At 32.2% G+C, this 26,397-nt stretch overlaps 1 protein-coding gene across 1 annotated transcript in view; it reads right to left on the minus strand.

Moving 5' to 3' along the window:
• The window catches only part of LOC143198431 (uncharacterized), a 51,338-nt gene extending 44,717 nt beyond the window's left edge, over nucleotides 1-6,621 (minus strand). The window contains exon 1 of the mRNA XM_076407630.1: nucleotides 6,413-6,621. The gene's annotated coding sequence lies outside the window, so the exon portion shown is untranslated. The remainder of the gene's footprint in view (nucleotides 1-6,412) is intronic.
• Between the last annotated feature and the right edge of the window lie 19,776 nt (nucleotides 6,622-26,397).

The following is a 26,397-nucleotide window of genomic DNA, read 5'->3' on the forward strand; positions in this document are numbered from 1 at the left end:
TTTATTGCATAATGTAAGGTACATATATATAATGTATACCTTTTGAACCAGGTAGTGGTGTAGGTGTGATATGTTTAGTATTTAATCTCTTCGAGCGCATTGTCAATAAGCAGAAGTATTTTAAATGGTAATGATTTTGAGGCCAAATGCTGTTTAATACTAGGCACAAAACAATTAATAAACCAGTCTGTAAATAGCGTTATAGTAACCCAAAAAATAGGATTTGCTTGTTAAAACACAGGAGGACAGTCCTTACTTTTATTTCTCAAAGGCTAAAAGAGTAAACAAGCATTAGGGTTACCATAAAATGACATGAGGATTTGCAACAGAACAAGAGTTAATGGGCCTTTAGGTAGCTTAAACCTGACAAGCGCAACTGCGAATAAGTAAAATCACGTTTGGCGAGACCGCGTATAACGAGGAATACTGTATTGAATCCAGTGAACTCTTGTATTGATAAGAACACTAGCATCACTTAATTGTTTCTATGTATTATTATGTTATATTTATTATCATATTAAATTTATATATGATTTAATGTTAGATTTTAGTTAAGTAAGGTTTATATTTGTTAATATTTGTTGTTTATAGTTTATTAGTTCTTGTATCGTTTATATTTTGACTATAATAAGAAAGCTTTTGAAGAATGAAATCGAATGAAGTGCGCATTAATCGATTTTTATTTTAAAACCAAAAATTGAATTCAATTGTATACCAAATTCATTATATTTTAGACACAATCTGTGAAAGTAAAAGTTGAGAAAAATAAGACTGCATATGCTTAATGTAAGAATATTTCATTAAGATCATCATATAGAGTCAACAATAAATATGAATAAGAAACATGAATATGACTAGGGTAAATTATTTCTATTAAAATTAGATAGAAAATAGTAGCCAAACTACCAGCTAACATTCTAATGGATTCTATAGTAGGTGAAATATATTATTGTTTATTATCTTAATATTAAAATATATTAAAATTAATTTATTTTATAAAAGGTTCTTTATACTACTTTTATTATACTGTGAAAGGTGATGACCCACCCTGTATAAAGTATTATATGATCAAATAGAGAACATTAAGATTTGTTTATTATACTACAAATATACTAATATATTCACGCTACAAAACATATATTAGCATTAATTCTATACGTTATGCGTACATGCATGTGTATTTTTTCTATTACTCAAACTATAATACGGAAGAGAAAACTAGTTTCAATCGAGATTTAATTAAATAACAGTTTTATAAATAATAAAACTAAATCGGACTTGAAAAAACTCAAATTTGAATAATAATGAGCTTTTGACCTGTATTTCGTATATATTAATTGCTATATAACGTTATATTGCTTTAGTTTGATGAACTTTTGCAACTATTTGGGAATGATTATGTTGACAGAATATAATGTAATCATATGTCATATGTGATTACATATGTATCACATATGTATCATACGTAATCATATGTGACAATCATATGTAATATATGATGATTTTATAATACATTGTTGTTAAGACTATGTAGTTTTTGCTTTTGGAAACATATTATTGGTGTTAATGACATTTTAGGAACCCCTTGAAGAAAAAGAGCGAGAAGGTAAGACTCTCATCTTGAAAAAGACATATACTAATAAATCGGAAACGATATGAACTTAAACTGAAACAGACGTATTGACTTAAATTATCTTTAGGCAACAAGTAACTTAAGTAATGTAAGTAAACCATGATGAGTATAATCCAAACTACTGGTTTAATAATTTGTATGTTTAAATGTGCGCGAAATTAGTGTAGTAAGTGCGCTACTACATACACGGGTTTACTACCATCCGACCTGATTAATAGACACATAAAATAGCTTTTAGTATAACATTGATTAGTAATGAAATTAAGTTACGCGATCTTCTACGTACCATTGCATAATATAAATTCGATAAAATATTTATTGCCCTCTGGTCAGATTGTAAACTGCTAATAATAATGTTTTTATAACATCTTTATTAGATACGCTTAGTACAATCTTAATTTACAATTAATTTATTACTACTTTTCCTATGTACTTGAATTCATTATAATACATCAATATGTATTCCTCAATTATAAAATTATAATTATTTATTAATTATTAACTTATAGCTATAGTTTACAATAAATGTATACACTTTATATAAGTTCGTATGGTTTTGTTCGTTTCAATCTCCTGATATCCTGCGCGCTGTCCAGCAGTTGTATTGCTTCCACATTAGTATAATTTAGTAATCTTCTTTCGTGTTTCAAGGCGAAATCTTGGACAACTTCGCAAATCCCTTTGATTTCCAGGTCATCGTGCAGTTTTTCATTAGTTACATAGCGATAGGCATTGGTAATCAATCGAAGAACCTTGTTTTGACAGCATTGTATGACTAGTTGATTTGAATTTTTAGTGCAACCCCATATTTGCTGATTCTGCTTGAGGAATCGGGCATCCATTAAGTGATATAATTAAGTTTTTATTATTTCGCTTTAGTGCAAAATTAACGTGGACAGATTTGAAGCTATTAAGTTGAATTTTCCAATCTTTTGTCGATTTGTAGATTTTGTTGACTGCCACTTGCACTTTTTCTATTGCCCTAGGCAGAGATATATCTTTTGCCATAACAATTGTGTCTTCAGGAAAGGTTCCAAGAAGTGACTAATAATAATGGATAATAATAATTTTAAAAATATATTACAAAATTCCTAAAAACAAGCATAGAAACTCACCTTTTAACTTGACCTTCTTCAGCTTCAAAAATAAATTGGTTTAACAAAGTATACCTCTATTGTTGACTAAAATTATCATGATAAAGACTAGAGCTGGGAACTATCGACGGACGCGTAATTAGCTACTTTTTACTATTGACTGTATATTATATATATAATACGGGAAACATTTCTTGCATATCCGTCTGTTGTTACGAATGGAAAAAATAGTCGAAGCGCGCCTTTGACTAAAATAGTAATTGGTATTTTCAGTCGACTGATTTTTTGACTATGAACTAATTCCATTGTTTTGCAACTTGCATTGATTGAAAACAGTCGATAGTCCCCACGAAGAACTACTAATAGGCTCATATTTATAACAATAAATTTCTATATTGAATAGTTTTTCTTTGGAAGCATCACACGTCAAATGTCAATCAAGTTAAATAATACATTACATTAATAGATTATAAACTTAAATTCTGTTTTGAGGATATTATGTTATATTATATAGCTATTGAATATAACGATTCTGTATGAAAAGCGAACTAGCGGAAGAAGTTTTTACAATTAATAGCGTTGAAGTTGCTGAAACTGCCACTAGCCTACAGACTGGAAATTTCGGAAGAACTCTGGAATTTAGATAGAAGCATCATCGTCCAGATAAATGAATATCACAAATGCGAACTGATGTTGCTGAAAATGTCTCTAGCTCAGTACAACCGAAATGTAAGTAAGGGCTAGGAGTTTAGAGTATAAGGCGAACTGCAGTATCTCGGTTGCTCAGCTGTGGAATATTGAGACCTAAGGTAATTAATTTTTAAAACAGCCAAATCATAGTCTGAAAACCAAATAAATTGGGATAAAAACTTATAGAAAATTATAAGTTGCACAAAGCAAACTACCAGTTCAGACAGCCCTTTGGTCATCTTTTTCAGAAGGGAGGTGTTACATGGTGCGATTAACACGCCGCTGGTAGTTTCATCATAACCATAGATTGATGTTTCCTTTCAGGTGGATTTTATTTTAAAACTCTATAGATCCAACATATCATCACTTATTATTCTTGAAATAAAATTGTTTCATGGTTGTTTTATGCCACATAGAACAAGGTTGAACAAAAAGAAAATATCGACATTTTTGGCGGAAATTTTTTGGACCGATATACCGATGTTATTCTCACCCAATATTTTTCGATAATTGTGCTTTTTTTCTAAAATAAAGATATTTTTTAAATTTATTTAAGTCTTATCTTAAAATTCTTATTTTTATAAAACGATAGATCGATATTTTTCTTTGAAAATGTCGAAATACCGATATTTTTCTCAACAAGGAGCTTTTAGAAAGAACTTCACAAAAAGAATTATTTATTTGTTAACGTTTTAACTTATATGATTAATGATATAGCAAGGTATTCAGTAATTTAACAATTAAAATTAAATATATATATTATATATTTATTATTAAATGTTCACGTTATCATATAAACATTATTAAATGTTTATCATTAAATGTTTATTAAAAGTATCACTAAAATTATTTTATTAGTATATAGTAAATTGAAAAATTATTTACAACCAACAACCATCATAATTTCAAACTCTTTGAATATTACTAATTTTAATGTCTTTGAAAATATTCAAATACATACATAATACAAAATTATCTAGGTTCACTTGAATTTTTTTTATTATTTAACGTGCCCATCGAGAAAAAAACCTAATACCAACACACCACTTTGGGTTTATTAACAAGCACCCAACAATTTCAGGTTCACAGAATAACAGATGTAATTGAATACGCTTACGAAAGTAAAAAAGTATGCTCAACTATATTCTTAGATGTAGCACAAGCCTTCGATAAAGTTTAGCATGAAGGCCCTGTTCATAAACGACAGAAAATGCTACCAAAACAACACACCAAACTATTAAAATCATACATTACAACCAGAATGTTTAGAGTCAAATAAAAAGAAGCTTACTCTACATCAAAGGAAGCTGAAGCAGATGTACCAAAAGGAAGTGTACTGGGGCCAATGCATTATCTACTCTATTCTTGTGTTATCCCACAAATGGAGAATATTACGATGGCTACATTTGCTGATGATACTGCTATTATAGCTGTCGGAGACAATAGTGAAGAAGCCTCACGAAAATTACAACAGGCAAGTGACAATATAAATAATTGGACACACGCTTGGAAAATAAGAATTAATTAAAGTAAATCTGTCATGTGCAGTTCACCTATAAACAGACCGTACAAGCACCAATAACATTAACAAACAATTAATAAACCAGTCTGTAAATAGCGTTATAGTAACCCAAAAAATAGGATTTGCTTGTTAAAACACAGGAGGACAGTCCTTATTTTTATTTCTCAAAGGCTAAAAGAGTAAACAAGCATTAGGGTTACCATAAAATGACATGAGGATTTGCAACAGAACAAGAGTTAATCGGCCTTTAGGTAGCTTAAACCTGACAAGCGGAACTGCGAATAAGTAAAATCACGTTTGACGAGACCGCGTATAACGAGGGATTACTGTATTGAATCCAGTGAACTCTTGTATTGATAAGAACACTAGCATCACTTAATTGTTTCTATGTATTATTATGTTATATTTATTATCATATTAAATTTATATATGATTTAATACAATATACAATAAATAATACAATTATTCCATATAGCAACGACGCTAAATATCTGGGAATGTATCTTAATGCAAAACTTCGCTGGAAGGAACATATAAAGAAGAAAAGAAAAGAACTGGAATTGAAATATAGGAAAGTGTACTGGCTAATTGGCAGAAAATCACAATTATCAGTACATTATAAATTGCTATTATATAAGTAAATATTGAAACCTATATGGACATACGGAGTTCAATTATGGCGATGTCCTGCAAAGAGTAACATTAATAAAATACAAATTTCTCAGAGCAAAGTCCTGAGAGGTATTGTGGGCGCACCCAAATATTATAGGACTTGATTACCTACCTCGACACCTTCAGATACCCACAGTCAGTCAAGAAATCAAGAGATCACGAATATTGAAATATTACAACTATTGGATACCACCAGAACAGGACACAGACTCAAAAGAATCAAACCATCTGATCTTGTGTAGTGTTGTGTATTGAGGTGCATGTAATAAAAAATACAGCAGTGACATGTATAAACATTGTTTCACCAGAGACTGAGATAGGGCCGATGGGTCCTCCTAGTTATATACCTAGATTTAAGTTATCATAAAAATAAATTGTAGGTTAGACGGAAACGACTAGTAACAAGGTAAGAATTAAATAATAATTTTAAAAAATAACGATCAGATGTTTAACTTTTGAATGTACAACATTTAGAACAAATCAAAACAAAAAAAAAGTTAAAACGACCAACAACTTTTGAAAACATCTTAATAATTAAATATTTGCTGTGAATATCGATTCAAATGTCCTAATTAATTATTGATAGTATTCTATTTGAAGATTTAACAATTAATGGTAGCAGAATTAAAACATTTCCAAGAAGATCATAAGACATGATAGCACAAAATATAAGGAATTGTGCTGTTCCATACTATTAAAACTAAACTGATTCCTAATCTAATAATCTTTTAATATTCTTCCAATAAGATAAGTTTAAAATGATTTATAAAAATATATATTTAAATACACTCTCCAACTTACCTTTTGTCACTAATACCTTAAAAGCCTGTTAATTCCTGTATTTCACTAAAAACAAAGTTAACAACGAGCCCCACGAAGCCATCACAAAAGTTCAACTACTACTATCCTTCCACAACGGTGTCGTTCGTAGTCACGTAAACCTCGCGCCGAGACACATTCCTTCTCTCTCTGTTCCACGGTCTTAACGTGACCACGATCGAGGGGTGACTAGACGATGCGCGAGCAAAAGCGTCCGTCGTTGCTAAGCAACGGAGAGTCGGTGCAAGCTCGCAGACAAGGAAATGCACCTAGCGAGCAGTTGGTTGTATTTTGTCAGTTGCATGTATATATGTATATATATACATCGCAAATTCCTGACCTAGTTCATAATCGTTGTTTAAATATGTTAAGAGATTAATGTGTCTAAAATTGTCGTTGAAAGTAGATGAGAATTGAAAGGGTGACTCGCTACTTACTGTTATTTATAGCGTTATAAAATATTAACTGTATCTAAAGATGTGGTGAACATACGTCATCTCACTTTATGACGTTAAAACGTCGCATTGATGTTGCCGCATCAACTCTGAGTTTTAGAGTATCTTGGCTTTGACATATAACAAAATTCTAATCTAAATAAAATAATTAAACAAAAATATTATCAAATATAAATTAATTTAATATTATAGCACATTTAATGCATATATTATCGAGTAATTTAAACTACAGTAAATTATACAGCCACAATAGTTTATAGGTTAGAATTGTTTTTATTATATTTACATTGAACTCTTTTCCACACCACCCATGAGGTAGTTATTTTATGTAGTGGTATCCTCTGGAGCCTCAATCCACCTAATTAACAATTGTATATCCAAGTAATGCATTTTAGTCTCATTAGAGAACATTTACCTTTCTACGCTTAGTTCTTGATTCCTTCGATTATATATTTCCTTGTCAAGTCATTTTGATATCACTGCATTTTTTTCTTTCTTTTGTTACTACCTGTGTAAACCATTCTTCATAAAAGTTCTCCTTAATGCATTTACCATAACTACAAAACAGTTAGTATTCATCATTTCCTCATAAATTCTAACGTAATGCTCATGCATAAATCTGAAAAATTACACACATATCTATGAACATCAATTGTTGACCCGCTACAGTACAACTTCCTATAGTTACCGTGTATTCATTATATACTCACATTTAGTTGTTTCCTTTTCTCTTATCACCCAACATTGAAAATTGTCAGCATTGAATCAAAATATAAAATTCACAATGTTTAATTCAAATGACTAACTAAGCTGTTAATTTCCAATCTATCTAACATTTATTCACGACGTTCTTCAATGTGTCTGATAGCGGTTATCCAAACCAGTTTACCAAAGTTTTATTAACCATTCCAACTCAGCAATTCCAAGAAGAACAAGAATAAAATATATCTGCAATGAATTATTAATAAATGTTACGACTAATAATACCTAATTAATTGTTTATGTTTTAATTAATTAATTAATTAAAAATTATTAATTAAAAATAATAATTAATTTAATTAAGTCAATTTTTACTCTTTTCCATCAACTTTTGTTGTACATTTTATTATCATCTTGTCTTGAGTGACCCATTGTCCAATTCTCAAATATTCATGTCTCATTTCAATACACAAAATGATAAATCTTCCTTGATTTTATTTTATGCTTTTAAACGTTGTATTCTTTTAAAAGCAATATTTGGAGGTTCCATTAAACCCCTTCGTGTGTTATCTTTACACCATTTAAATACTATATTACTGAATAGATGTCCGGTAATTTCAATCAGGGTAATAATAAGGACGATTTAAAATTTATCAAAATAAGCAAAGCAATTAAAACAATTAAAACAACGTTTGCCTGTTTAGAACCTGTAGTTGTTATAACTAATATTTTGAAGAATTTTGCAGACATTTATATATGCAGACATATATATATATATATATATATATATATATATATATATATACATATATATATATATATATATATATATATATATATATATATATATATATATATATATATATTAAATGTTTGTTTTTTATGTAATTTACGTTCTTATAGAATCCTGTTATGAAATAAAAAACACTATAGCAAGAAGCACTGTCAACAATAACAACTCCATCAGACTGGTGGAATCCCTAACCACTGATGAAACCAACACGTACTCATGTAGGTTAATAATTCACCCTAAATATATGCAACGTTGGTAACTGCCAGATTTTCGGCCACTCCGAAAAACACTGCCAAGATGTGTAAAATGTGCAGCAGGACACCATACCGGGGTTTGCACCCGTGTTGACTCACACACTGCCAACTTTTCTGACTGTATCTGCAGGTCCGCAAACGGTGCTTCAAACCCACCTAAGTTCAAAGCCCACCACAGTCACAATTCAAACAGTTAACTTCCAGTCAACCTCCATTTCAATTGTTTTATCAAACCATCTAAAATTTTTATAAATCAGTATATCGAAAATGTGTTGAAATGATATATGAAATACTTTTAATAATGTTGGGATCTAACATTATTCATCTAATATGCTTTCCTAAGACGATTTAATAGCATAACTAGTTTAGGTTGAGGGTTATATTAATAGGTCAAAGTATCAGACTGATATCAGGTCAGATTAGGTTTCTTGAAAACGGTGAAGTGATATCTTGTATCATCTTTAAATATTGTACGTCAATGAAAGTAGTATATAAAATATTTATGCTCGAAGCTAAAGTAATAGAACAAATTCAAAAAAATGCTGTTACTATCACTGTTTGAAAAAATAATGGATACACATGTAAACTACACTAGTAAACTATAGTTGAATTTCTCCAATAACTAGTTTGGTTAGTTATTCATAGATATTCAAAGAATATAGTATATTACGTTACAAACAGTTAAAATCCCTTTGTTATTTTAGACTTTGTTAATTAACTATCTCTTTTGATCAAATTACGCCAAGCTTAGGAATCATATACATTAATTGGATTAAAGAGCAAAGGGTTTCGCATTTCTTTTTTCAGTAGTAACGAGAACAACTGATAAAACGATCGAAAACTTTTATTCCGGAATGAGAATTACGTGATATCATATTTCTATTACGAATTTCTGAAGCTGATAATAATTAAAGTTGAGAGAGAGTGCCCGACAAACTTATTGTATTGAGAAAACACATCTATTATATACACTCTATTCAAAGTTATTTTGTATGTACAACGTATGTACGTCAGCTAAAATTGTCAAAACGTCGCAATGTTGCCATAATAACTCGAGTTTTAGGTCAATTTCACTTTGACATACAACAAAATGCTAATATAAATCAAATAATGAAACAAAAATGATGTTATTAAATATAATTTATTTAATATGATAATAAAACAAATGCACATATTATCGAAGGACTTAAAACTACAATTAAGTACACCGTTATAATAGATAATAGTATGTTAGGGTTGTGTTTGAATATATTTATTTTGAACTCTTTTCCATATTACCTATGAGTTAGAGTTCGAGGCACGTTTGTAGTTGTATCCCTTGGAGGCCTAATCCACCTAATTAACAATTATACATCCAAGTAATATATTTTACTTTCACTTGAGAGCACTTTACCTTTTACACTTAGTTCTTGTGTCCGGTACACTGTAAAGATATTTTGATAACACTGTATTCCTCCTTCGTTTGTTTTGTTAATACCTGTATATACATTTCTTGATAAAACTAGATTTAATCACTGCATTCTACTTAATGCATTTGCATTATCTGCAAAAGAGTTACAATTATTTCTCTCCTGACACATTTTAACCAAATGCTCATATACATTCTGAACAATTACACACATATCTGTGCATATAAATCTTTTACACTCTACAATAACATTTTCTACAGTTATCATACATTAATTATATACTTACCTTTAATTATTTCCTCTCTCATCACCCTGTCTTATAAATTGGAGGCATTGAACCATATCATATTCAGAAAGTTTCATTCAAACGATTAACTAAGCTGTTAATTTCCAATCTATCTAACATTTGTTCACAATTTCAACATTTGTCAATTTTTTCTTCAATGTGTCTTACCAAGTCTCACATTGTTACCCATTGGTAAATATTGTAGGGTTATTTTTAAACTGAGGGCGTAAAATAAAGTTTATATTTAATAGAACAAAAATAAACAATTAAATATCCTAAATAAATAAAAACAGAGATCGAAATAAATGATATAAAAACAACTTACCCAAGAAATGGAAAAATAAATAAGGCAAATAAGTGTGCGAGATCTTGATATTAAGGTGGTTGGGTGATACTTCTGAAAACATAATGAAGACGTACTTGAGCAACCAATTTTCAGTGACAACGGGGTGAAATTAAAAGTATGCATGAAATATGTTGAAATGATCTAATTATTGTATATGAAGATGCTTCTAATCTCAGGTAATATTGATATATAACCGTACTATTATGTACGTATTATGCTGGGGGATCATAATAATGATAAACAATAGTAATGACAAATAAAGGTTTCAACAAATACTGGTAATGGATGGTATTGATAATTTTAATAAAAGACGGTGACAACTGTAGGCAGGAACAATGATAGAATAGCCGGGATGAATAATAATAAACTTAGTCCACAGTAGTCAATAAAATTGAGGGACACTAACAACAATGGACGTGCAATGAGATCAAGGGAGGCAGACGCACGAGATCCTGGAAATATCTAATATATGAATAAGTAAATATGTATGTACTCGTGAAAAAATAATTAAATACGTAACTCTTTTGGAATTGTGCACTCACTTTTTCTAATTAAGACTATGAAGAACGTGCAATGCGTACAAGGGAAAAAGTCACAGTCAAATACGCTAAATACACTGTCACCAAGAGCCGCGGGAACCACATTTGGTGGTGTTATGCTTCAGATTGACAATAAACCATAAGTAAAACATATAGGCAACAAAAGACATATAATGGATAATGGCGGTAATTGATCACTCTATTAAACTGTGTTTTGATGAAGTATGACATGTGCACACGATACGAAGAGAAATTAACGCACGGCATACCAGCTTATGTCCAGGACTAACACTAATGACGTGCAATGAGAACAAGTGAAGCAACGTACGAGATCCTACCATTAAGATTTTTCAGAACAAAATCCTGAGAAGAATTGTGGGCACACCCAAATACTATAGGAGTGACTACCTACATCGAAAACCTCAGATACCCACAATCAGGCAAGAAATTAAGAAAACTGCAAGAGGGCATGAGGAAAAACTCCATTCTCACGAGAATATTGAAAAATTGCAACTTTTGGGTATCACTAGAGTAGGGCACAGACTTAAAAGAACCAAACCATCTAACCAAGAAACATCTGATCTTGTGCAGTGTTGTGTAGTGAGGTGCATGTAATAAAAAATACAGCAGTGACATGTATAAACATCATGTCATTAGAGACTGAGATAGGGCCGGTGGATCCCCTTATATATATACCTAGATTTAAGTTATCATAAAGACAAATTGTAGGTTACTCGGAAACGACTAGTAACAATGTAATAATTAAAAAAATAAAAAAACATTACTTAAATTATAATTTTGTCACATGTCAAATTGATATATGTTAAAGTCAAATTAAGTAAAATTCAATATTGATGTGGCACCAATACAAAGTTTTCACGTCATTCACTTAGATGACGATAGTTCATCGTTTTATTGTAGGGGCTCTGTTTGTAGCCCTTGCGTCCTATTTTAACAAAACAGGATATACCGATGTTGTAGGAATTTTCGTTTTGTCGGAAAGTGTGGCTGTTGACTCAATTGTCTGTTCGAACACTCACTACTATTTTTGTGGGATTTACACGGGAACAGAAAACACTGGTTGAATAAAAACTTGTTTATTTCGATCTGAAATACTACATGTAGTCAACGGGAGGATGGACAGGATATTAGGTGAGGTTAGCGGTTAGAAGAGCGAAAGACTACTGTTACAAAGGGTAGAGAAGAGAGGGAGAGACGTCGTCGTGGTCACATTTTATACCCGATAACCACATGCGCAAAACACATAAAAATCCACCAGCGTTGCGATTCTTTGAACTTAATGTAGGTGTTTATGTGGTGGTATAGTAACGGTCGTACAATGTAGCGTTGACGCCGACATCTCTGGTACACAAACGCAACTAACCTAATTTACTTACAGATATTATTATTCTGCATTAAACAAAAATCTCTGGGGTCGTACAAATTGGGATTTTCACTTACAGTAATAGAAAGTAAACTCAATAGGGGTCTCTGGCGAAATGTTTTGCTTTACTCAAACACCAGATGGGGCCATATCGGCTATTCAAGTAATTTAATTGGCTCATTTAATCATTTCGCTGTGGAAACATTTGATTGGTTCTTTGATAAAGTTTGCCATGCAGATGCTGCTCGTGACAGCCCTAACGTCACGTTTAATTAACTAAAAAAATTAAACTAAAACAATTTAATTTCTGAAAAAAATTTATTAATTAAATGAATGAAACAAACATAATCTATAAAAATAAATATATCTATATAATAAAAACAACTTTGCAACAAATCAGAATTACTTCTTCAGAGATTGCCCTTTTTCATATTTGGTTAGCGCCATAATTTAATCTATTGGAAATCCATTAGAGTTCTGCCTTTTTATTTACTTATACTGAAAGCAAACTTTTGAGTTTTTCCCTGTTAAAATTCTGTTTACCTAGATTATCCAAAAGTATATAGCGCACCTTATTATTTTTATTATTCTATCTGGAAAATTATTATGTAGTGTACAATTACAAAGTTTTAAATATACAAATTTTAAAGGACAAGAATATATTATATTATCGACGTGGCCATATCGCGGGATAAAATAAAAGAGATATCTCAAAGACCTACTAACACCATAATAAAATAATTTTCTAGGCATGAGATATTGCCTTGACTTAGTTGATGACCTGTTAGTTCTTATAAGAACATCTGGAATTGAAGTTATAGTCATCCCCTGTTACTATGGAATGTAAGTTATATAAAGGGCCCTCATGGTCATCCTCTTCACAATTTCCTAAAGGTAAAAGTGAACAATAAATTAACTTATGACATGTACTTCAAATCATTTCTCAAACATACTAGCCGAATAATGTGTATTCCTAAATCCATGAGCTCTAATAGTTTCAAAAAAAGCTCCAAACTATTCAGGTTAAGTAGACTTAAGCCAATATATTTATTAGGTTAATTAAACATGTTTCTTCTTTATACTATTATTATAGTTTTAATTGATGCTACTTTAACAAATTTGTTCTTACTTGGGCATATAAATTTTGCACTATTTAAGTGCTATGTCGCTTTGCGCCAAAATCCCTCGTGTATTAAACTTCAATTAATCCTATCTGAATAGATTTGCATTCAGAATAATAGCTCCAGGGTCATCCTAATTTTATTTTCATCTTACATTTTTCTTCTCCATTTACATTCTTAAAGGCGTTCATTCCAATAAACTTGGTGATATATAATTGTATATAATCTAATTTTAGATTATTCAAAAGCCATCATTCAGCATAAATGTGCCATCACATATTGCCCCAACAGTTCATTTTTGAACTATTTGTTACGAATCACTTAGATTCGACGAGAGGGACGAGAGGGAATTAATAACACCACTTATGGCTTTGGGACAAGAGAGAAACTCTATTTATGTCTCTAGACTTTTGTACAATTTTTGAACTCAATACAAACCACAGAACCCTCTACTAGTTATTTTTCTTCTTTCCTACATACTGAGGATTGGCTCTTATATCGATATATATCGTATATTTAACACTATTAAGGTTTATGAGAGCTATTGGATAGTTTGAGCTGGTTTTAGCTTCAATAACTCTTGAAATCATTATTTTAAAACATTTTTCCCTCGAAGCCATTCATTATTATGAGGCTCATTAATTGACATCAAAATTACCACTATTAAATGTTCGATAACAAACCCGACCATTGGGGTATGAGAAATTAGCATCACCATACGTTTCCAAAGGTTTTTGATGGATTTCGGCAGCAGATTCGCCAGAAAAGTATACTAAATATATAAAACATTCAAAACAAGCCTAATTTTAAGAGTTCCTGTAAATAGGTCTAATATACGTCATCCAAATTTGTGACGTCAAAACAGTTTCAATACAATTGCAGCAATTTATAATACTTAATATTATCAATATTTACCTGTCCAATGGAATTTACGGTCCATTATCTCGTTCCATTTCGAAATAACTTATTAAAGACGCAGTCAGTTTGTAACCATAACTATTTATTGTTTTCGGCAATTTCAAACAAAGTAATATGAATATATCATAGCAGCGATTTAACATTTATCAAAACAATTAAAGCACTGAATAACGTTTGCCGGTTTATAACCTGTAGTTATTATAAGTAATGTTTCGCATAATTTTGCGTAAGTTTGACAGCTTTATGTCTCTTTTTAACTAGAATAAAATGAGAAAGAGAATATTATGTGATTCTGAAACGAATTTACACATTGCGGCAAGCAATACATTAAACATCTTGATGAATTATGTACAAAAGGACTTTGAATAAACTATAGGTTCTAAGCCACAAAAGTATTTCAGGAAATGAACACGTACATAGACTGTTTCATTAATAAAACTGGTTGTTTTGTCGTCATTCGAGAACTTCTTCGATAGCTTCCATAGGCATTGGAGCCTTTTATTTACTTGTATTGTTAGCACCAGCGATTCACAGACTGATGATAACTTTAATTTCCGATGATTGCTCACAGCTGATGATTTCAGCTAGAAAGTACTCCTATAGCGCTCCGTGATAAGAATAGGTTCATGGAGCTCATTAGAATCACCAAGGCACAGTCAATTGATATTATAATCCGAAATAAAAAGGGCGGCATTTTCTTATTCGTCGCCACAAGCGACTATTACCGGAACCAACTTGCTCGTCACTAGCCTGCTCGAGGAAAGTTTCTTTTCGAATTATTCTTACCATTCCTTCTCTCCGGGTAATAATAAAAAACATCCCAGAATCACTCTCCATTGACGAGGTACGTGAACTTCTGTTTGATCAAGGCTTCCATCCCAAATTTCAATTTTTACTTCAACTGCCAGCTCTTCAGGCATTACAGCTCATAATGTCGAGACTCCCCACGATGCCTCAAATGTGCCGGGCATCACGACACTAGATCCTGTACCAAAATCCGAGAAGCACCTTCATCAGTTGCAGCTGCCGGCCTGCCCCAAGAAAACCAAAAATTCCGACCGAATCCAGGCCTCCACAAGGTTCTGCATGGAGTAACCAAGGTGGCAGGGAGCTAGCCCAAAAACTAGCAAGCGCCACCCAGCCTGCTCAAACTCCTGCTCCAGCCACTACACCGGACCTTAACATCCCAATGCGGGCGTTTATCGACCCGCAGGCTTTCCTGCCAGTGACCGCCCTGGCTCACCAATTTGCTCGTCTTTTCCCAAATGTCGCCGCATTTGTTTCTTTTTTAAATTTTCGAAATGGCTGTTCCGAAATCTCTTATACTGATGACATGGAATGCAAACAGTCTACGTGGAAAGTAAGCAGAATTGGAAGACGTCATGACATTCTATGACGTCGACATCGTCCGGTCCTTCTCAAGTTCGGAAATTGCGCTACCACTCAAGTCCCACTCACAAGATTCAGGAAAAAGACCGACTGGAAAATTAGCAATCTCTACTCCGGGAATCCGATCCAATTCCGAAAATTAACACACCAGATCAGCTCGAGGAAGCCATACTCAAGCTAACTGGTAATGTTCAGTCTGGTCACGAATCTGCCACAATCAAAATTTCATCACAAGCCCAACCGTGGAGAAACAACCTTCCCACTTCTCTTAAATGTGAAATTCGCACCAAAAACGATTTATGCAGATTAGCTCGATTCACCCTTGAAGCTGCAGTCAAAAAGGAGGCGAACAGATCATGCAAGGGGGTAAGGGTGACCGTCTCGACTTGGCGAGCAATGAAATAGAAGTCATTTCTCGCGGACCAAAGACTGGACCCCCCTTCTTTCTGGCGTGTCTCCAAATGCAAGCAGACTTCCCATCTCCATCAAATGCTTATTTTACAAGATGTTAATTCGGTCCGTAATCCTATACGGATCTAATGTCTACTTCAAGTTTATTACACCCAACCAGGTCAAATGGCTTTAAGTTTTCCAAAATAAGCTCTTCAGGAAAATATTAAACGCTCCATGGTTTGTCGGAAATAATTATAGGGTAACTGACACCCCAGAAATTAAGCACTTCATATCTCAATCATTCCACAAACAACAACTCAGCTCAAGTTCTTTTGAAAACGCTCTTGTTCGCGTGCTGCTCTACACGCTAGGAGCTTAGCATCGCGTCACCGCCAAGCTCTTCCCTTTTCCACGCTGAAACGACCTCATCCGTCGCTATAGTCATAAATTTTGCCCCCATACGACAGTATCCAGTTGTGTGTTAACTCAAGTTCGCGAATCAATAGAACCGCCGGGTCCTCGTGCCCAATAACGGCTGCCCGATCAGCGGGTGCCATATCCCCAAATTTAATGCAGTAGCAGTAGCGATCCAGAGGGGTCAACTGTGAGACGGTTTCGGTTTAGTTTATTGATAAGCCCAGAGGCACTCCCACATAACCCGGTTCAACTTGTCACTCCAGGACAAGTCTCCGCGACAGTTATGTGTCATGCATTCCATAGCTTCTAATGACCCCAATTGACCTTCCTCCACATTATTTAAATCAACATCTGAATTAACGAATGAAACATTTCAATATCTCATTTACTGATCAGTTACTAAACATTCGATATTTAACAACGCTACTAGAAGAATATCATACTTTCTCTGTGTCTCTATATTAATAATAGTTAAGAGACAACTTTTCCACATCTTTGTTTGGCTCTAGCTCATCAAAATCAGCAGCAATCTTAGCAAAATATATGAGAAATATAAAAGGAGCTTGCAGACATATTATGAGAATGATCAAAACAATTTATAAACTGAAACTAATTATATGTTGACCAAAAACAGCATATAATTTCAAAAAGCACGCTTAAGCGCTTAATGTAATCTAATATTACAAATAATATATTCTTTTACGATGTAAATTCCTTGTAACTGGAACCAAATTTAAATGGCTTTAAAAACGACTCGAGATTTCTATCAACTAATTTTTTAATTTTAAATTTAATTCGATTATTACCAATTTATGGCCATTTATATGTGATTAGTTTGTTTCATCTGAAGATGAATTTATAATATTAAGATATTATTGATATAATTTATATTAAGATATTTAAAAACTTTTATAAATATACGCTTTGTTTCTTTTTTAGAAATTCTAATTTGCTTAGACACCGTTTCACAGTGCAATCTACTAGAGGCTCTTGTTTGATATGGAGATATGAAGAGATGATTTTTGAATCCACTTTAACTTTGAAACCAACCAGCAGCAGTTTATAGTTTTGCTTTGAATATTAGCAGAAAATTTACTATATTCAACCAAAGACCAAATTGTTACTGAAAAATTAATAAAAGGCTCAAGGAGTATGCAGAATTAGGTTAGTAGGAAACGCCATCTACATTATATAACTCAACATACATAAATTTCATACATCACCGACTCTTTTAGAACAAATTATTGTTTGTGTTTTCCGTAATTTACCTTTCTCTATGTTATTTAAGTAAATATCCACAGTCTCCATTAGTTCCATTTCTTCTTTATTAATATTTAATCGGTGAATATGTATACTGCAATTAGCTTTTAAGTTAATATGTGTAGGAGATTCCACCTCCTTGGACTGTAGTTCAAGAATTTTATTTAAATATTCATAGATTCAGTCATATTCATAATCACAATATATTTCATTTCACTAAATCTTTTGTCAGTAATATAATAATTATGTATTGGTTATGTGTGTTTTAATAACTTGAAAATTCTAAAACTATGTCAACTAATTGACGCAAAAAGGTATTTTCCACTAATAGAAATAATAAATATAATGATAATGTGATATAAAATTTTGCAGTGTAGCATAGTATGGGATGAGATTTACGGGGTAAGGCTGCTAGTACATTTTCTCCAAGAGCTTAACCTTGCTTGCGTTTGCTTTTAATATTTTATAGTTTTGGAAATGTTTTCAGTGATTGGGGTGGTTTTAATCAGCGACCTGTATTAGTCCCATTCAATGCCTCTAATATTAAGTCCAATCGCTGTAGGTGATATGCCAGGTGAGTCAGTGAATTCAACCAGAATGGGAAAATGATCGTAGTCATGCATATCAGCTATAGTTGTCCATCTCGCCTGTCCAACAAATGAGGCAGAGCACAGGCTCAGGTCCAAGTGTGATAAAATACCTGTCATCAATCACCTCAATAATCCATCGACCACTTTGATTGTGTTTAAGCCAGCCCCACTCAGGCGCATGAGCATTGAGATCCCCCGTGATGATTTTGGGATTTGGAAGTTGTGAAAAGAGAACTTCTATACTAATTCTTTCATGCTCGCGGAGGGAGGGAGATACAATTTACACAGTGAAACATTTCTTCCAGATAAATTTTCTCTACCAGCTACTGCTTCAATTAACTTATTCTCTCTCCTGGGTCTCTTTAGACCAATGTTTTGGGTGCCAGTAGTCGTTGTCAGCATCCCGGCCTGGTCACCTACCGGAAATGCTGCGTAGTCAAAAGCTAACGGTCGAGCGGGGCCATCGCGAACAACCACGGCCTCGACCGGTACTGGTTCCGAGTCCCTGCGCCATCTAGTCTCCAATTTATGTATATCCATATTTGGGAAAGAAAAACAAAGAACATATAGGGGACGCTACCAATACAGCACAAAATTGGGGCCCCGGGGTCGTCACACCCGCACTATGGCCGCGACGCATCAACTTTGGTCAACCCCTCGCAGTCACAGTCCCCTGAGGATAACTGGGATCTCGGAATCGTTACACCCATACCACCGCCATAAGGTGTAAACCGTAGTCCATCACCCACAGCAACGGCTCTCTGAGGGAGAGACTCGGGCCTCGGGGGCGTAACTCCCCGAACACAGAAAACCCTCATGTCAGTCTGAGATCCATGAGGGTTTTTAACAATAAATATATAACTGTTTATCATATTCTTGTCTGTATTAATCAATATAAAATAATGGATAATTTCTATTAGATAATATATTTTTGCAAAAAGCAATGGCAATGTTGGTTCTATGTAAATAATAGGACACGTGCGTATTGTTCAGTTTACATGCCAAGTTTTGTAGATTATATTTCAATGTGTCATATGTTTTGTTCTGCGACAATTAAAATAGAGAAATAAGAGAAGTGTTCAACAGAAAAACTACCTTATAACATATAAGACCTACTAATTACGAAGGCTGTGATTCTGCTGGGCTTCCTTCCACTTTACAATTGCAAAATCATCCATACTAAAGAAGGATTCGCGAGACGAGATTCCCCAGAGTATATAGAACCTGCTATTTACGAAATTGCCAAGCATTTTAATTTATCTTTTGTATTTTCCAAGATATAGGATTCCGAATTTCATTCTGTGGATTTAACGATTCTTAATGAAGGATTTACCAGAGGACCTGCCCTATAGCATATAAGGCGTGCTAATAACAAATATGGCAAGTACTTCTATTTATCTCTTAGAGTTTCCATGATATAGGCTGCCGAGTTTTATTCTGTGACTTCGCTGGACTTCTTCCCGCTCCACAATACGCTGGATGACTATTTTTGAAAAACTACTTTATAACAATTCTACGTATTCACTTTACATGCCATAATAGTTACTTATGTAAAGAAATGGTTTTGAAAGAAATATTGACGTTTCAAATAAAGAAATTTTAAATGCGTGCTAAAAGTTTTAAATATGGGGTATTATATTTTAGGTACCTTTAATTATGTCTAAAATTTAACTAATGTAATACCTCTATATGTTAGTAATATTTGAATATAAGCCTCATTTATTTTATTTATTGTCTATATAACCTAAGTACCTAATAGTTTGTTCCTTTTTTTGACTGGTGGTGTGACTAGTTTAGTCATACAAGAGTGTATGAAATAAATATATATTTCTACAAGTAACAAATGCCGAGTAGATAGAATAGAATGGACTTCTAACTGAACTCACTGAACTCACTGAACATTCACTGTTACACTGGCTATATATTTTCAAAATACGATGAAAAACATTAAATAAATTCAAGCCTTCACCAAATCTCATCAAGGTTCGATTACTTCACCAGGTTAAGGGTAAGTGACACATATTCGATTGGATAATGTGATTATATCAATTTTTACAGCTTGGTATGTATATTATGGCAAACACAAATTTAAAACATTTCGAGTAATACTTACGTGCAGACAATGAATAAACCAAATGTTGTCATTTAGGTCAAATAAAGTAAGAGGAACTAACCAGTTATCAAGTGAAGTATTAATAGGAAAACTTGATATATTAAAGCATGTCTAAACACATATTTTGTGAAGTACTTGATGAAGTATTTTTTGTCAGGTGTTCATGTTATTTTGTACATCTCCTCTGGGTTAGTGGACGTCACAGAAATTTTGTAGAAAAATCAGAAACCGACTATTTTGGTTTTCGATTTAGGCAATGCTTATATACAATTTTTTTCGTTTCTCTTAACATAATTGAAGGAACGCTACTGAAGGGTGTTTGACCAAATATGTTGTTTTGCCTAATATCCATATCATGTGTTTTCAATTATATAGAATTGCAAATTGTTTTTTAGAATATTTCCATCCTATATTTTTACTATAAATTAACACGTTTGTGATTCTTTGTTACAGGCATCAAGTCCATGCCCATAAGACTTTCAAATAAAAAAAAATTGGAGGGATTTTATACTGAACACGTAGTTTATTGCATTCCTTTTCAACATCCACCCGTCTTTAGCCGTTTTATAATAAAACTAACAATTTACTTTCATAATCTTTAATACATTAAAAGTTATTTATATACAATAAAGAGATCAACATTTAAAATACGTTGTACCTTAGTTGTACCACCATGCTCATTAAAAAAAACATTCCTATAAAAAATAGTTACTAAATAATATAAGTATTAGCTATAAAAACTATAACATTGAAATATATTGACATAATTTATCCGCATAACATTTTTTAGCATTAGTATTAGATACTATTTTTAGCAATAAATATAAAACTATTTATTATATTTTTGTCTGTGTAAATCAATCTAAAATAATGAATAATATCTTTTAGACAATATATTTTTGCAATAATATATTTGAAATGAAAAAGAGACCGTCAAAATAACTGAAAGTAGAAGGAAATGTAAATAAATAATTTTGGACGAACCAACCATCAAGACTGCATGGTATTTGTGGTTGCCACTTTTATTAGATATGCGCTGTAGTTTTTTGGGTTGCTTCACTTACGAGGTAAAATAACTTACATATACAAACGTCCAATATATAGTCATAGATGCAATATACTTTAAAGTTTGCGCATGAATAGAATGAAGTTAAAAATACAGTGTTCTTTTAAATTATTGTCTTAATGAATCATAAATAGTTAAACTTTTACGACTATACAGGACATAGACAAAATAATGAGTAGTAAATCTTGCTGGATGTTAGCAATATGATTTCATGTAAATAATTATAAAATTTCAGCGTGTTACACGTTTTGTTCTGTGACGATTATGATAAAGATATTAGAGAAATATTCAACAGAGGAACTAGCTTGTTGTATGTAAGATCCGCTAATTACGAATCTGGTAAGCATTTCAGTTTATCTCTTATAGTTTCCGTGATATAGCCTTCCGAACTTTATTCTATGATTTTGCTGAGCTTCCTTCCGCTCCAAAATTCCGAAATCAGCCATACTGAAAAAAGGATCCACCAGAGGAGCTTCCCCAGAGCTTACAGTACCTGCTATTTCCGAACTTGCTAAGCATTATACTTTATCTCGTGTATTTTCCAAGATATAGGCCTCTGAATTTCATTCTGTGACTCTGTTGGCCTTTCTTTTGTTTCACAATTATTGAATCCGCCAGACTAAGGGAAGGATTCACCAGAGGAGCTGCCCTATAGCATATAAGGCACGCTAATTACGAACCTGGCAAGCAGTTCAATTTATCTCTTATAGTTTCCGTGATATAGACTGCCGAGTTTTATTCTGTGACTTTGCTGGGCTTCTTCCCGTTCCACAATATGCTAGATGACTATTTTTGAAAAACCACTTTATGACAATTCTACGTATTCACTTTACATACAATAATAGTTATTTCATAAAGTAATGACTTTGAAAGAAAAATTGACGTTTCAGATAACGAAATTTTAAATACGCGCTAAAAAGCTTTAAATATGTGCGTGACGTAGTTGTTTTGGTACTGTACGATTTCTGTAGGTACATGTATTATTTACACATTATTTGAATAATTCTGTGTTGTGATTAGATTTTTTACAGTACATCAATAGTACCAGGGCCCCTAAATTAATTACACATAGCTAAAAAGCCAAACAGTGTATGTGTATTTTGGTTCCAAAGCAAAATACTATTATAAGGCGGGAATCAGCCAGTATAGTTTGAATATCGGTAATTTATTCACAACAATAATATCATTCAATTGTATGTATTTACCATTTTAGGTACCTTTTATTATGTCTAAAATTGGCAATATTACTTAATTAACATTTGCATGTAGTTAATAACATTTGAATGTAGGCTTCATTTGTTTTGTTTATTGTCTATATAAGTCCGTAATAATCTTGTGAATGAAGGCAGTATATGTTTATACAAGATAAAAATGCCAAGACGGAAAGGAATGTTATATTCGCTGTTATACTGGCTATATATTCTCAAAATTCTACGTAAAATATTAACTAAATCCAAGCCTTCAACAAGAGTAAACCAAATACCATTATAGTTAGATTACTTCATCAGGTTGAGGTCAAGTGACACATATTTGATTGAATAATGTGATTTTATCAATTTTTACGACTTTGTACGTAAAACATTTTGAATAATACTTCCGTATAGACAATGTATGCACTAAAGGTTATCATTGAATTCAAGTAAAATAAAAAAACTAACCAGTTATCAGGTGAAGTAAGCATAGGAGAACTTGATATATTAAGGCATGTCTACAGACACAGATTTTGTAAAATAGTTGATGGAATTTTGTTTCTAAATGTAGGCAATATTTATATACATAATTTTTTCGTTTCTACAACATAAAAAAGAATTTTGGAATGATTTTATATTGTTTATTACATTCTTTTTAAGCCTCATTTATTTTATTTATTGTCTATATAACCTAAGTACCTAATAGTTTGTTCCTTTTTTTGACTGGTGGTGTGACTAGTTTAGTCATACAAGAGTGTATGAAATAAATATATATTTCTACAAGTAACAAATGCCGAGTAGATAGAATAGAATGGACTTCTAACTGAACTCACTGAACTCACTGAACATTCACTGTTACACTGGCTATATATTTTCAAAATACGATGAAAAACATTAAATAAATTCAAGCCTTCACCAAATCTCATCAAGGTTCGATTACTTCACCAGGTTAAGGGTAAGTGACACATATTCGATTGGATAATGTGATTATATCAATTTTTACAGCTTGGTATGTATATTATGGCAAACACAAATTTAAAACATTTCGAGTAATACTTACGTGCAGACAATGAATAAACCAAATGTTGTCATTTAGGTCAAATAAAGTAAGAGGAACTAACCAGTTATCAAGTGAAGTATTAATAGGAAAACTTGATATATTAAAGCATGTCTAAACACATATTTTGTGAAGTACTTGATGAAGTATTTTTTGTCAGGTGTTCATGTTATTTTGTACATCTCCTCTGGGTTAGTGGACGTCACAGAAATTTTGTAGAAAAATCAGAAACCGACTATTTTGGTTTTCGATTTAGGCAATGCTTATATACAATTTTTTTCGTTTCTCTTAACATAATTGAAGGAACGCTACTGAAGGGTGTTTGACCAAATATGTTGTTTTGCCTAATATCCATATCATGTGTTTTCAATTATATAGAATTGCAAATTGTTTTTTAGAATATTTCCATCCTATATTTTTACTATAAATTAACACGTTTGTGATTCTTTGTTACAGGCATCAAGTCCATGCCCATAAGACTTTCAAATAAAAAAAAATTGGAGGGATTTTATACTGAACACGTAGTTTATTGCATTCCTTTTCAACATCCACCCGTCTTTAGCCGTTTTATAATAAAACTAACAATTTACTTTCATAATCTTTAATACATTAAAAGTTATTTATATACAATAAAGAGATCAACATTTAAAATACGTTGTACCTTAGTTGTACCATGCTTTAAACCATGCATTAAAAAAACATTCCTATAAAAAAATAGTTACTAAACAATATATGTATTAGCTGTAAGAACTATAACATTGAAATATATTGACATAATTTATCCGCATAACATTTTTTAGCATTAGTATTAGATACTATTTTTAGCAATAAATATAAAACTATTTATTATATTTTTGTCTGTGTAAATCAATCTAAAATAATGAATAATATCTTTTAGACAATATATTTTTGCAATAATATATTTGAAATGAAAAAGAGACCGTCAAAATAACTGAAAGTAGAAGGAAATGTAAATAAATAATTTTGGACGAACCAACCATCAAGACTGCATGGTATTTGTGGTTGCCACTTTTATTAGATATGCGCTGTAGTTTTTTGGGTTGCTTCACTTACGAGGTAAAATAACTTACATATACAAACGTCCAATATATAGTCATAGATGCAATATACTTTAAAGTTTGCGCATGAATAGAATGAAGTTAAAATACAGTGTTCTTTTAAATTATTGTCTTAATGAATCATAAATAGTTAAACTTTTACGACTATACAGGACATAGACAAAATAATGAGTAGTAAATCTTGCTGGATGTTAGCAATATGATTTCATGTAAATAATTATAAAATTTCAGCGTGTTACACGTTTTGTTCTGTGACGATTATGATAAAGATATTAGAGAAATATTCAACAGAGGAACTAGCTTGTTGTATGTAAGATCCGCTAATTACGAATCTGGTAAGCATTTCAGTTTATCTCTTATAGTTTCCGTGATATAGCCTTCCGAACTTTATTCTATGATTTTGCTGAGCTTCCTTCCGCTCCAAAATTCCGAAATCAGCCATACTGAAAAAAGGATCCACCAGAGGAGCTTCCCCAGAGCTTACAGTACCTGCTATTTCCGAACTTGCTAAGCATTATACTTTATCTCGTGTATTTTCCAAGATATAGGCCTCTGAATTTCATTCTGTGACTCTGTTGGCCTTTCTTTTGTTTCACAATTATTGAATCCGCCAGACTAAGGGAAGGATTCAGCAGTGGAGCTGCCCTATGGCATATAAGGCACGTTAATTACGAACCTGGCAAGCAGTTCAATTTATCTCTTATAGTTTCCGTGATATAGACTGCCGAGTTTTATTCTGTGACTTTGCTGGGCTTCTTCCCGTTCCACAATATGCTAGATGACTATTTTTGAAAAACCACTTTATGACAATTCTACGTATTCACTTTACATACAATAATAGTTATTTCATAAAGTAATGACTTTGAAAGAAAAATTGACGTTTCAGATAACGAAATTTTAAATACGCGCTAAAAAGCTTTAAATATGTGCGTGACGTAGTTGTTTTGGTACTGTACGATTTCTGTAGGTACATGTATTATTTACACATTATTTGAATAATTCTGTGTTGTGATTAGATTTTTTACAGTACATCAATAGTACCAGGGCCCCTAAATTAATTACACATAGCTAAAAAGCCAAACAGTGTATGTGTATTTTGGTTCCAAAGCAAAATACTATTATAAGGCGGGAATCAGCCAGTATAGTTTGAATATCGGTAATTTATTCACAACAATAATATCATTCAATTGTATGTATTTACCATTTTAG

The sequence above is a fragment of the Rhynchophorus ferrugineus genome, unplaced genomic scaffold (genome assembly GCF_030347505.1).
Source record: "Rhynchophorus ferrugineus isolate W39M unplaced genomic scaffold, kcgeb_rfMv2 rfM6, whole genome shotgun sequence".
Taxonomy (NCBI): domain Eukaryota; kingdom Metazoa; phylum Arthropoda; class Insecta; order Coleoptera; family Curculionidae; genus Rhynchophorus; species Rhynchophorus ferrugineus.